This window comes from Mauremys reevesii, linkage group 9 (assembly GCF_016161935.1).
Source record: "Mauremys reevesii isolate NIE-2019 linkage group 9, ASM1616193v1, whole genome shotgun sequence".
Lineage (NCBI taxonomy): Eukaryota > Metazoa > Chordata > Testudines > Geoemydidae > Mauremys > Mauremys reevesii.
In genome coordinates, this window is record NC_052631.1 from 70731383 (window position 1) to 70744566 (window position 13184).

The window sequence follows — 13184 nt, forward strand, 5'->3', positions numbered from 1 at the left end:
GAATCAGAAAATGTAAATATTTTATATTTGCTTCTACCACTACTTAGAAGCCTTTTTACATTTTCAAAAGCAACTTTTTTTAGTCTCCAAGTGAGACTCTCTGAAGGGATCTGATTTGCAAAAAAGGCCGAGCATCACATTTTGAAATCAGGTTCTTTTTAAGGTGTTTCCAAAATTAAGGCAGCCAAAATCATTAGTCACGTTTGAAAATCTTGACCTGTATCTAGTCACACCTATCTATTTTTTTTCTAACATTGGCAATAGCACTATTTCCTAACAGACACTTATGTACCATTGTGAGCACAGGTGTATAGTGATTTATTTGCTTAGAAACAAGGATATGCTGCTTGGAGATATATGATGCTGACTTTATTTTAATAAGGTAATACCATATCTTAGGCTGAGAAGCAATAAGATGGTTGTCAGCCCAGGATATGGTTATTAGTGAGTTAACAGGACACACTTGAGTTATATAACTGACTTCTTAGTAAAAGATGAGGTGTTTAAAATGAAAGAAGAAAAAAATAAAACAAAAAAAATGTAAAACTGTTGTGAAAGGTAAATGTAGTTTTTATTTTAAAAAAGCTTTTGGTTACTTCTCTCTTTTGTCATTTCCCCTTCTCACTCTTACTGCTGAATGTTAGTAAGTAGGTATTGTATAAGTCTTGAGGACGTCAAAAGGGCAATGCTCTGCAGGACCTATGGCTTGAGACATATCAGTCTTTGAACATCTTCAGACATAGGGTTTGTTGTAGGTTTTGTTTTAAAAAAGGTTATTTCAGCGCCTGTATTCCTTTTTAAAAAACAGTATTTCTACTGCCACTCTCCATTGAACATACTCTATTTTCTGTTGCTCATGATTTATCTATATTACTATTGTTTTTACCTTCAAAAAGAGAACAGAAACTAGTTCCCAATCTACCGTATATACTCGTTCATAATCTGAATTTCCTTAGCAAAAAAGGGAAGAGGTGGGGTCAGAGTCTCTCTGAAATAATGAGTCTAGAAAATGCCTGGTGCCGAGTTACTGTTTAAAGCATCCGTCAGCTGCGAGGGCCAGCATGCAGCCGGGGAGGGGTGGAGGGGTGTCACTGCAATACCGGTGGCCCCACCCCCAATCTTAGCTCTTCTTGCTGCAGGGCAGGCCCTGCGCTGGAGTTTCAGTCCTGGCTTGGGGACTTTTCGGCGAACGTTAGCACATTTTGCTTTCTTGTTCTAAACAGCGGTGGGCCACATGCCACATCCTCTTCTGGGGTAAATCCGCATAGCTCCATTGGAGTCAATGGGCCAGATCCTCAGCTGGTGTCAATCTGTGTGGCTTCATTGATATCAATAAGGGCAGTGGAGAGTCCTGTGGCACCTTATAGACTAACAGAAAGGGTGCCACGGGACTCTTTGCTGCTTTTACAGAGCCAGACTAACACGGCTACCCCTCTGATAATTGATGTCAATGAGGCTTCACTGAAATCAGGGCCAGTTCACAGTGCTAGCTGAGGATCTGGTCCATTCTTCCCTGGGCGGGGAGAGAGGGAAAGAGTGTGTGTGTGTGGAGTCATTCCCCCAATTTTCAGTGATTGAGCGTGTGTGTGTGTGGGAGGAAGAGGGAATGAATCTGTCTACCAATAATCCAAGGACTGGAACAAAGTGCATGTAGCAGGACGTTGAGCTCTTAGGTTCCCAGGAAATAAAGCCAAGAAGGAGTGTACCCTAATACCTATGGAGAAAAGAAATGCTTTGCAAGTGTGTTGTGTGCAAATCTGTAGCAAGGAATAGCCTCTTCTGCTGGGGGAAACCCTTAATAATAACTGTGCCTTAAAACCTAGTGCCACGCAGCGTTTGTTTGTGACGAGTCCCTAGATGCGGCGGCTAATTATCAGTGGCATTTGCTTAAAGGAGATTTCTCGCTTCCTCTCAGAATCCATCTGCTCCTGGCTTGAGCTCCCAGTGCTGGGCCCTGTATGTGCCAGCCATTTTCCTGGGCTCATGGAACGTCCTGCTCTGGGACCCAGTGACATGGGTTAAGTTCTTGGTTCTGCCACAGGTTCACTGAGCGGCCTTGTGCAGGTCACTTCATCTCTCTGGGCCTTCGTTTTCCCCTCTGTGAAATGAGGATAATCCGTTTTCCTTTGCCTAGTCCCTTGCCGGGCACAACAGAGCTCTGCTGTGGGTTGCTGGAACCCAAATAATAATATGGATCAGAAGGGGAGAGAAATTGGGCTCGAGAGTCGGGGCAGGGAATCCTCACATTCTAACACAGGAGAACCTGCTTATCGTGAGGTAGAGCACAAGTTCCCAACTGCTTTCGTGCATTCAGTGGATACTCACTCTTCTCAGGCCTTGTGTATAAGTTCACACTAGCCCTTCCTAGCGCCTTGATGTCTCGGTTCTGGAGCGAGCGGCACACCTTTCTCCGGTGTCTTTGAGTGCACCCCTATACCTTTCCCTTTCTCAGGGCAGGGGCTATCGTGCCCTGTGGATCAACTATGCTCACTATCAAGAGGTCTGCCTGGGTTCTGGTGCCTGTGGGTCTTCCCTTTGGGAGCTTTTCAACAGCAGTAGATCCAGTGGTCAGACAGCCTTCTCAGTCCAGGGCGGGTTGATTCAAATCAAAGAAATGTAGAGCTTTGATTTTAATCAACAAGCAGGAAACCTTAAATCATAGATTTTAATCATGCTTTGCATTTGAGCTTTTTAATTGTTTTTCTAAAGAAAAGTTAATTTTCATAGGCTGGTGACCATTAAAACACGTTGATTTGAAGCTAAATAGAGCCTTTATGTGAAATTTGGTACTGATTTTTGCTAACAAGGAGGAGGCACTGTATGTGCTCATTTATATTAGCAGTCATATAGCTTAAAATACGTTTATTCAGATTCTTAATTCTTACATTTTTATTGTGTTAGAAAATGTGAATGACACATTCCATGTTTACTAGATGATGATTAATCTTTTACTCGTGATTTGTATGTAACTGCATTTGGATGGAAATTGGAATTCAATTAAAAAGGCACTAAAGCAGCATTTTGAAAAAAGTTGTTAGCTAAATAAAACTGCCGTAAATATGGTGGATGCATAAGAAAAAAAAAGTAACTTTATCAAAAAAAGTTTTGGGTTTGTTTAGTTTGGAAAAGAGAAGACTGAGAGGGGACATGATAGCAGTTTTCAGGTATCTAAAAGGGTGTCATCAGGAGGAGAGAGAAAACTTGTTCACCTTAGCCTCTAAGGATAGAACAAGAAGCAATGGGCTTAAACTGCAGCAAGGGAGGTTTAGGTTGGACATTAGGAAAAAATTCCTAACTGTCAGGGTGGTTAAACACTGGAATAAATTGCCTAGGGAGGTTGTGGTATCTCCATCTCTAGAGATATTTAAAAGTAGGTTAGATAAATGTCTATCAGGGATGGTCTAGACAATATTTGGTCCTGCCATGAGGGCACAGGACTGGACTCGATGACCTCTCTAGGTCCCTTCTAGTCCTAAAATCTATGAATCTATGAATCTGGCCATGCTGCTCTCCCCGCAGCCTCTGAGGCAGCTGCAGCTCCAGGGCTGGCAGGCTGTGGCCGCGCCGCTCAGCCCTGCCCCCCAGAACAGGCTGTGGCTGCCCGGCTCGGCCCGCTGGAGAATGCTATGGCCGCGCCGCCTGGCCCAGCCTGCTGGAACATGTTGCAGCCACGCCACCCGGTCTGGCCCCTGGAGCAGGCTGCAGCCGCGCCACCCAGCCTGCGGACACTTGAGGTAAACAAACCGTCTCGGCCCTCCAGACGCCATAGGGTTGGCTTATGAATGGGTCATAAACATTTTTCCAATTTTACTTATCCATCATGGGGGAGTCAGCTTATAAATTAACTGGCTTATAATCGAGTATATACAGCACTCTTATTTACAATCAAATCCTTCACCAATATGATACGCAATAATTTTAAAATAACAGGTACACAGAGATCAGGGAGAAGATCAAATATCTTTAAGCAGATGACTTTCTGATAATCATCACCAAACTAAACATCTCAGTGTCCTTTGTCTTTATCATACTTCTGTATGTAACCGTATTTATCCTCATAACAACCTGAGGGGTTCATGAGAGACATACTAGTATCTCCATTTTACAGAGGAGGAACTGAGGCAAAGTGAGATTAAAAATCTTGCCTATGGTCATAAAGGGATTCTGGGTTCAGTTCCTGTCTCTCTCATAAATATCCTATTCCTCCTCCTCTATCACAAGAAACATTTTATCTTCTTGTTTGGGCATGTCAATCTTTTTGTTTCTGTTTAGAAAGTACCTCTGATTGTGATGCTCTGTACATCAGGGGAAGACCCAGCAACCCCATGTTCATCCTTGTAAAATGACTGTGTGGTATCCAATGCAATGTTCATCATGTCGGGTATCTTTAGAAGGCTCATGATGCACTGAGCATTGTTGTTACAGTAATCTTATAGGTTATAATTTCATATATATAGCTATGAGGCTGAAAATGTGTCTTCATGGCTTAAAATAAACCCATGCAAAAACTCTCCAAGAGCAGAGAGGTAGTTCACACCTCATCAAGGCATGTATGAGACAAACCCAGCCCAGCCTCACAGAACAAAGGACGCTGGCCTAGGCAGCAACAAAAGGATCTGTTGGACTCTCGAGTGAGTCACCCCCCTTCCTTTGCTTAGTTTGGGACTGCGATGAAGTAATGACCACCTGACTCTGAAGGTGGGGGGCAAAGCCAAGAGGGAAGAAAGGACATGATAAAAGGGAAAGACTTTGCTATGCTCTTCCTCTCTCTTCCCCCTACATCTACAGACACCACACCAAGCAACTGAAGCGCTGATCAAAGGGGAGAGCCTGGCTGAAGGGCAACCAGCCAGCCTGTGGTGAGAAGCATCTGAGTTTGTAAGGGAATTGAAAGTGTTAAAATCAGCTTAGAATGCATTTTGCTTTTATTTCATTTGACCAAATCTGAATTGTTATGCTTTGACTTATAATCACTTAAAATTTATCCTTGTAGTTAATAAATCTGTTTGTTTATTCTACCTGAAGCAGTGTGTTTGGTTTGAAGCATGTCAGAGACTCCTCTTGGGATAACAAGCCTGATACATATAAATTTATTTGTTAAATTGACAAATTCATATAAGCTTGCAGTGTCCAGCAGGCATAACTGGACACTGCAAGATGGAGGTTTCCAGGATTGTGTCTGGGACCAGAGATATTGGCTAGTGTCATTCAGTTGCACAATCCAAGGAGCAGCTTACATGCCAGAGGCTGTGCGCGAACAGTCCAGGAATGGGGGTTCTCACAGCAGAGCAGGGTAAGGCTGGCTCCCAGAGTCAAGGATTGGAGTGACCCAGCAGATCACTGTCACACCCATATTTTGGGTGCTACCAAAATCTAAATAATACATTATAGTGCTACTGTGATAAAAATGGGAAGCTAGTTTTCAAAGTAGTACAGAAGATGACATTTTGGAGGACATCTTTCAAAACACACACACATTTTCTGGGACTACTAGAAATTCAATTATTTTGGATACATGCACATAAAAGTATATAGCCAAAAAATATACACTTTGATAAAACACATCTTATGTCAGGGGTACCCTCTTTTCTAGAAGATGTTTCTGTAGGATTCAAAGTTATTCACCATATTTTGGGGGGAAATAATTCTTGTTCTATATTGCTTTTGTGAAGTTTGTTCCAAGTATGCAACATGTGAAATCTGAAATTTAAACAGAGTGATATGTGACCTCAGACACATGCTATGTTTTTCCTTAAGGTCTTAAAATCTTAGAATGTCTGTTGTCAGTGCTAACGAAGAGTGAGTTTAATTCACTTTCCACCAACATTCGCCACTATTTACTTAGATTTGCTGTTTCCACAAACCTCCTTTTCGTAAAAATCACTTGCAAACATGTCTGCAGAAACCAAACACAAAAGTCACTCAGTTCTAAAATTATGAAAAATATGATCACAAAGAATGATATAAAGTATCACTCTATGGCAAAAAAGAGAAACACTACAATTACAATGTGACTAAAAGTATATATTTGTTTCAACAAGCCATTGGCATTAACCAATGAACTACTTGCAACGCATGAGAAATTATCACAAAACTACTAATCTTGGGATATCAGTTTGAAGTATAGATCTTAAAGTATAGAGTTATGTAAAAGATTATTGCTCTAATCACTGTATTTATGCTGCTACTCTTAAATACTTTATTTATCCCTGTTAATTTCTACAAGATTTTAAAATTTGTAATATACTGCAAATGTAAAATACGCTGGTAGAGATAAAGTTCTACAGAAATTACTCTTAAAAAAACTATAGGGAATATATAGGGAACATAGCAAGAATTTAACAGACATTTAAGAGAATTTGCCATTTTTTTCCACCCAGCTTGCATGTGGAGCTAGAAGAAAGTGTATCTGCAAGAACTGACACTACCATTTTCAGGCAGTTAACTGTGAGACTGAGGACATAAAGAACACTTCAGACTAACTGTCTTATTTTTTTTACTTCAGTGGATAAACATATCCATCATCATGGATTACTTAGACCTTAGACTACAGACCTGCAACAAAGGTAAGGGGAAAAATATGAAGGGAAAGTAGAAAAGGAGCCGTGCTTTGATACAGGAGGCGTTCCTACAAATGTTACAGAAAATGACAAATTGGCTATTAGGAAAGATACCTTTACCTTCTTCCTGCTGTTATATTCCAAAATAGAGACATGAAGAGTTTTTAAAAGTAGCCATTTGAAATAAAAATCATTGGAGCCTTACTCTAATTAAAGTCCAGAAAGTTGATGATTTTTAAAAGCTCATTTAACAGAAGAAAATATGAAAATAAGTGTTTGGGATAGGACATGATTGACAGAAAATGAAGAACATTGTCATCAGTGGATTTCTAAACTATCTGTGCTTAAATGCTACTCATCTTACACTAAACACATGTACAGTGAAATAATAAGTTGCAGTGGGATCACCCATACCAGTCGCGTTCACACAGCTTGTTATGAAGTATGTTATTCTCTTCATATAAAACAGACCAGAAATTATATTTACTAAAAAGATGCAGATAATATTCTCATGCCTCATGTAAATCTTGCCTGATCTGCTATGAATATATATTTTATAGAAAGCTATTAGAGGACTGTTCTATAGAGACCAAATCCTGTGGAGTGCTGAGTGTCTCTCCCTTGGAAGTGGCACACAGCACCCTTAGATTGAGGACTGGGGAAATGTGTTGATAATATTAAAATATAAGGTCTGATCTTATTGCCATTGACTGCAATGGTTTGTAGAAAAGAAAGTAACCTGGCTCAAGGGTCTTTATATTTGTCAGTAGATATGAGTTTCGGAGAATACTATTGCCCATGAATTAGAACTTTGTCAAAGGGAGACAGTATCAATCAGGAAGTGATTTAAAATTCAGATGTTTCCGAAGTAGGAAAATGGATATTGCATTGCCCTGTAACTACCATTAACTTAGATGTATCATACCAAGGAGAATGCCATCCTGACATCCCCATTAAAGCACAAATAGAAATATTAAACTGTATGACCTCTCAGTGTTTTGAATTAAAACAAAAGTTTTCTCAGTTCTTTCTTAGCAGATCAGAACCTCCTGAGAAAAGAGCAGTCTGAAAAAAAGGAATAGACCTCATGAGGTTTGCTCACTGCAACAAAAAGCAGTTTTCTAAATGAAAAATTGATTACTGGAGTATAGTATGGAACAGAAAAGTATTTTGAGAATGCACAAATCCACCCAAACACTTTTCTTTTCTTTTCCAAGTGGTAGGATACCTGCATTGTTATTAAACCCAGTGAACTGGAAGTGCATTCTAGTAAGCATTCTACTTTACTTCAGAATTCCTGTGTCCAATACCAATGCAGTTGTCAGGGCCGGCTCCAGGCACCAGCCCAGCAGGCACCAGCCCTGCTTGGGGCGGCCAACGGTGAGGGGCGGCACATCAGGGTCTTCGGCGGCAATTCGGCGGCAGGTCCCTCAGTCCCTCTCAGAGCGAAGGACCAGCCGCTGAATTGCCACCGAAGACTGAAGCAGAGGTGGTAGAGCCGATCACGGCTTTTTTTGTTGTTGTTTTTTTGCTGCTTGGGGCAGCAAAACCCCTGGAGCCGGCCCTGGCAGTAGTGCACCTGGTATAACATGTAGAGCTTTTAAACTAGAGCAGGATTTACAGGGGCCTTACATCCCAACTTAAGGCATGTGTTTTGTCCTGTCAAAGTTCTGATGCAACCACACAAGCTCATATTTCGGTGATGAACAATAGGAAAGAGTAATGGTGAAAATGGGTAAGAGCTTGAAAATGTCCTATTTCCCCCTTCCCCCCTGCACTCCAGGGCTCTGGTTTTGGATGCTGGGTGATACAAGAGATAAAGAAAAGAAAGCCTAAAGTGAAAGATAAACCTTTTGAAACTGATGATGAAAAAGACAATTGTACACTGATTACACTAAGAGAATTTAAGCACTGCAAATATAAAAAATCACAGCTAAATAAAGCCAGTAAGTGACATGCAAAGAAAAAGACATGAAAGAGTTCTCTCAAACACAGATTTTTGATATACAGTCAGCAAAGTTGGACAAAATAAGTATGAGTCACAGGATTGATGTTAGACAAGAATATTTATAAACAAAGGTGGGAGAGGAATTTCAGAGAATGTAAAATCTTCTGTTCCATGTTAAACACGGGGGAAAATATGCATTTGTTTTAAACAGACAAGGGGCCTAATTCTTCACTCCACTGTCCATTGGGAGTCTTTTACATCCACTTTTCACATGTGTAAATGACTGCACAAGTTGTATGACAACAGAACATTAATCTTGGAAAAGAGTATGTAATGTAAATTTAGATACAGTTATGAGCCACACTTCTGTAACAGTAAGAGCATAATATTGTTGTCATAAGCAGGTGTGGTATCCAATTGATCCACAGCTGCAGCTCCCATAAACACTAATGTAGTTTACACAAACCTATATAGTCAAGCATATAGCCCAGCTTACAATTCATATCCTTTCCAGTGGCTTTTGGAATTTTAGCCAATCAAATTATGCTTCATTATATTCTAACTAAAGAATAGGTAGATAATTGAGTAGGGAGAAAAGGTTAGTGGTTGCTAGTTTTATTGATAAACGATCTAGGTAGATATTACACCTGGGTTTCTGAAAGTACTCTCTAGTTTCTGGAAGATTAAATTGGATTCCTTTGGATGGACAGATGTTCCATTAATTGTTTGCAGCAACTGACATAAGTAACATTTTTAAAGGAAGTGCTAAGTACTCTCCCTCCCTACTCACACTTTTCTTCATTTCAGTTAGGGCTCAAAGAACACTCCCTATCTCCCATTGAAACTGAGCAAAATGGAGGTTCCAAGAAGTTTGACTGATCCTTTTATGCCCTCACACACATATTTTTAATCTCCCCTTTACACTCTTTTGTTCCAGCAAGAAATGCAGAAACCACTAAAGGATGGATTATTTTGCAGTACTTCTGCTATAACTCTAATCTGTAGGTACCACAAATCAAACAGGAGAACCTATTCATTCATAAGATAGCTCAGTGGTTTGAGCATTGGCCTGCTACACCTAGGGCTGTAAGCTCAATCCTTGAGGGGGCCACTTAGGAATCTGGGGCAAAAATCAGAACTTGGTCCTGCTAGTGAAGGCAGGGGGCTGGACTTGGTGACCTTTCAAGGTCCCTTCCAGTTCTAGGAGATTGGTATCTCTCCAATAATTACTACTCTGTACAATCTACAATTCACCTCATCTTTGTATGAGCATCTGAACTTCATGGTGGTTCCTCTGGATCATTCTGAGGTTTGTCCATCATTTTTTTCTACTTTTATTAAAAACACAATAATTGGAACTTACATGTCACTTTAAAAAGCATTGCCAAAATTAATTATCACAACATGAGTGTGAAGTACACAATTTCCACATTTTGAAATTAGGGGGACTAAGGCATAATGAAATTAAGGCCCACATTTTGAAATGTATCCACAAATTATGGGTGCATCACTTGATACTGATAAGATCTGATTTTCAGAGGTACTGAGCTCCCACTAACTTTGACTGTAGTTGTGAGTGCTCCGCAACCAAAAACTGAGGCACTCAAAATTAGTGGGCAGGCACATTTCAACATTGGGCCTAAATAATATGCCCAAGGTAAGACAGTGATTCACTGAGAGTCAGAAGTAGAGCTCAAAATTCCTGACTTCTGGTGCCGTGCTCAATCCTGCAAAACAATCAGCTTCTGTTTTTTTTTTAAGGCTGAATATTATGACGTGATGCTGTCACCAAAAAAGCAAATGCAATTTTAGGTTACATTAACAGAGGCATAGCATTCAAGTCACGGGAGGTGATAGTACCACTCTATTCAGTGCTGTTAGGCCTCAGCTGGAGTACCGTGTCCAATTTTGGTCACCAACGTATAGAAAAAAAAATGTAGAGAAACTGGAAACGATCCAGAAGTGAGTGACAAAAATGATCAAAGGAATGGAATACAAGTCCTATAAGAAAAGGCTGAAGGAACTGGGTATTTTCAGTTTGAAAAAGACCAGATTACGGGGGTGGTGGTGGCAATCATAGCAGTCTTCAAATACTTGAAAGGCTGCCATAAAAAAGATGAAGAAAAGTTGTTCTCTCTTGCCAAAGAGGGCAGGACTAAAGGGAATGGGTTCAAACTACAACATAGCAGATTTAGATTAAATGTCAGGAAAATCTTCCTAACATTAAAAATAGTAGGGCAACGGAACAGACTGCTTAGGGAGATCATGGAAGCCTCTTCATTGAAGGTTTTCTAAAGGAGGCTGGATAGCCATCTGTCTTGGATGGTTTAAACACAACAAATCCAGTATCTTGGCAGGGGTTAAACTGGATGACTTTTGTGGTCCCTTCTAACCCTATGGGTCCATGATTGTATGACATCTAGGCAGCTTTAAATATACACCTTCTTCCATCATTTCCTGTATATTTCCATGTTTGGGGATTTTTTGTTTTGATGAAATTGTACACCCATGATAATATCTGATTGGAATTATACATAGTTTTAAAATTCATTATCTATTTGGATAAGCTTGAAATTTTATAGTGTCCTGTGTTTTGCTATGTACAATCCAACACATATGGCATAGTTGCATAACTTTTGTATTTTTCCAGACACATTCCTATGGCCATTGATAATTGTTTTCCTAAATCATAAATTGATTGTGTGTGACTAGAGGAGAAAAAACCCCAAAATATAATGAGGATCTACTTCAAATATTCAAGTTTTGTTTATCAGATATGTTCACAACCTTTTTGATTGTCCACATAACAGACTTAGAAAGTGGCTTACATTAGTTAAAACTGTAAGCTCTTTGGGGCAAGCAGAATTTCTTTCTGTGCATTTCTACAAACCTTAGCACAATGGGGCTTAGGTCCTAACTAACTTGAATGTTATAGTGACAGTATAAACTTTGGAATATACAATAATGCATTTTTTTCAGGATTGTGTTTTAAATATATTCCTCATTTGTGGCATTATACTTGCACTGTCTAGCAATAGTAACGCTGATTCAGTACATACACTCATGAAGGTAGGTCTTCTAATCCTTGATTCTGCAATAACCATTCCAGTAATTGCTACTGTTTATGTTTTCTGAAGCAATGTAAAAGTGCCAGAGAGTCCGTGCTGCATGAACATTGATTTCTCAGTTTGCATAAATCACAGAGCCCTATGTGCTAATAGGCCAACAAAAGACACATTATATTCTCAGCAGAGACATTTATGCTATTATTACCTATCAAATGACTACTTCTTGCATTAGTGTTCTTCCATCTTCCATAAAAAGCCAATCTAAAAATTTAATAAAATAGCTTTCAATTTTTAATCAACTCTAGAGAGAAAAACCAAAGAAAGTCACACTAAATCCTAAACTTTCTTCAGTTTGATTCAAGCTGAGGCTCACAAATCCATGGTAAGGAGCGGTCCCCCTCCATCAATATTCGGATAACAATTATTCTGTTTACCCCAACCTCTCCAGTGAATTATCAAGCCCAGGAATAAATTCTCTGCCTCTCCAACATCCGCATTTGATTCCCCAGTCCCTTCTCTCAGCTCCCAAAGATACATTTTTTTCTTCTGTCATTTTATTCTCTGACACCCACAACCTGAGCACTCCCCAGCCCTCTTCGGACTACCAATCCTATTGCAAAACCTGAAGCGGCAAAACAATCCTCTTTCTCCTCCAACCACCATCAAAAAGATCTCACAAAACTAAGTGATTGGGCAACAAAATGGCAAATGAAATTTAATGTGGATAAATGTAATGTAATGCACATTGGAAAAAATAACCCCAACTATACATACAATATGATGGGGGCTAATTTAGCTACAACTAATCAGGAAAGAGATCTTGGAGTCATTGTGGATAGTTCTCTGAAGACGTCCACGCAGTGTGCAGCGGCAGTCAAAAAAGCAAACAGGGTGATTTTAAGAATCATTAAAAAAGGGATAGAGAATAAGACGGAGAATATCTTATTGCCCTTATATTAATCCATGGTATGCCCACATCTTGAATACTGCATACAGATGTGTCTCCTCACCTCAAAAAAAGATATACTGGCATTAGAAAAAGTTCAGAAAAGGGCAACTAAAATGATTAGGGGTTTGGAATGGGTCTCATATGAGGAGAGATTAAAGAGGCTAGGACTTTTCATCTTGGAAAAGAGGAGACTAAGGGAGGATATGATAGAGGTATATAAAATTATGAGTGGGGTGGAGAAAGTGAATAAGGAAAAATTATTTACTTGTTCCCATAATATAAGACCTAGGGGCCACCAAATGAAATTAATGGGTAGCAGGTTTAAAACAAATAAAAGGGAGTTCTTCTTCACACAGTGCAACTCTTTGCCTGAGGAGGTTGTAAAGGCTAGGACTATAACAGGGTTTAAAAGAGAACTAGATAAATTCATGGAGGTTAAGCCTATTAATGGCTATTAGCCACGATGGGTAAGGAATGGTGTCCCTAGTCTCTGTTTGTCAGAGGGCGGAGATAGATGGCAGGAGAGAGATCACTTGATCATTACCTGTTAGGTTCACTCCCTCTGGGGCACCTGGCATTGGTAGACAGGATACTGGGCTGGATGGACCTTTGGTCTGACCCAGTATGGTCGTTCTTATGTTCTTATGTTTATGTTCTCT

At 39.9% G+C, this 13184-nt stretch overlaps 1 protein-coding gene across 13 annotated transcripts in view; it reads right to left on the reverse strand.

Annotated features, from left to right (window-relative positions):
• Nucleotides 1-13184, reverse strand: part of PCDH11X (protocadherin 11 X-linked) — a 1093295-nt gene that overhangs the window by 556898 nt on the left and 523213 nt on the right. The window lies entirely within an intron of this gene.